This window comes from Staurois parvus, unplaced genomic scaffold, assembly GCF_062004578.1.
Source record: "Staurois parvus isolate SC_StPar_1 unplaced genomic scaffold, SC_StPar_1.0 ptg000017l, whole genome shotgun sequence".
In the NCBI taxonomy this organism is placed as follows: domain Eukaryota; kingdom Metazoa; phylum Chordata; class Amphibia; order Anura; family Ranidae; genus Staurois; species Staurois parvus.
Window position 1 is genome coordinate 11,301,192 of NW_028317813.1, and position 1,322 is coordinate 11,302,513.

Here is a 1,322-nt window from a genome sequence, read left to right on the forward strand (position 1 = left end):
GCAAGGGGCTAGGACCCCCTAAAAGTGTTAGAGTCTGCTCAGTAGGAGGAGTGTGGTGGTGGAAGAGAGCTGAAGGAGGATGTGAGGCTGGAGGAGGAAAGGAGGAAAACTGGGGACTCACTGGCTTCCTGAGCAAGGACCACCTGTATGGCAGGGAAGGAGCAGCCCAGCTGATAGGACTGGTGGCAACAGCCAACCGACAAGCAGTACAGGAGAGGATCTGAGTGAGTACAGCTGCATCCCCATAGGCTGATAAGGGGAAGGAGCACTCTGGTGGGAAACCAGATTAGCCCCCAACTAGTGACTTTTCATCACAATTAAAGGAACAGGAGCCAGATCCCTTGCTGAGGAAGAAAGTCTCCAAATTGCTGGGTGAAGAGGACTTCATCTAGGGTCTGGGGTAGTACAACTAGGAGATGTTGGCTTGCACTCCAAGAGAGACTGTGTTGCAGAAAAAGGAGAAGCTTTGAATAGTTCAGGAAGTTGTACTCAGTTATCTGTTCCCTTGGGCATCCTATACCCCTTACCCTATCTAAGTTCTGGAAAGCTTGCGTGCAAAATGCTGAATGACTGGCTGTGCAGGATTATCGGGGACCCAATTCATCAGCAATCCATAAGGGGGTAGTGCTACATGTGGGGGCTCAGAAATCTGGGATTCGCCTATTTGTGCCTGGTTTTTCCTGAGTGCAAGAGGCCTGCTGTACTGGTCGGAGCATGGGCCAGATGTGGATACTGCGGAGAGCCTCTGAACCACCTTCTGCCAAGCGATCTGGCACATCATAGCTACATCGTGGATTTGCAGATGGGCCTCTGCACAGAGAAACCAGAAAGTCGGAGTATGTCCAGAATCTGCTATGCCACGCAGTCCCAGGATCGTGACTCCCCCGTCACTGTTACGGACCCACACAGCATAGAAGGGTCACACACTGTTATTCCCTGCTTGCCAGAAGACGCTGGAGGGCTGGAAGCTGTAATTGCTGTTCAGCAGGAATCGATAAACGCATTGGAACAGCCAGCTTTGCTTACCTGCCCTGACCTTTCTATTTGGGAGAAGCCTAACTGCAGGGATGACCAGTCCTCAGGTGAGCCGGTGAAATGTGATAGTGGCAGGAAGTTAGATTAGGAATTGTCCATGCTGCTAGCAAGGTTTGGGCCGCTGGAGATAGAACAGGAGGGATGGACCTCTGAGGAAACAGAAGAGGAATGGGACTGGGGAGATGCTACAGTTAAACTGGATTTACAGACGGGATTGTGAGAACCCTCATACACCCCAAACTCTGCTGGAAGATCCTGCCAGTCGGAGCCAGTCAGGATTTCATCCC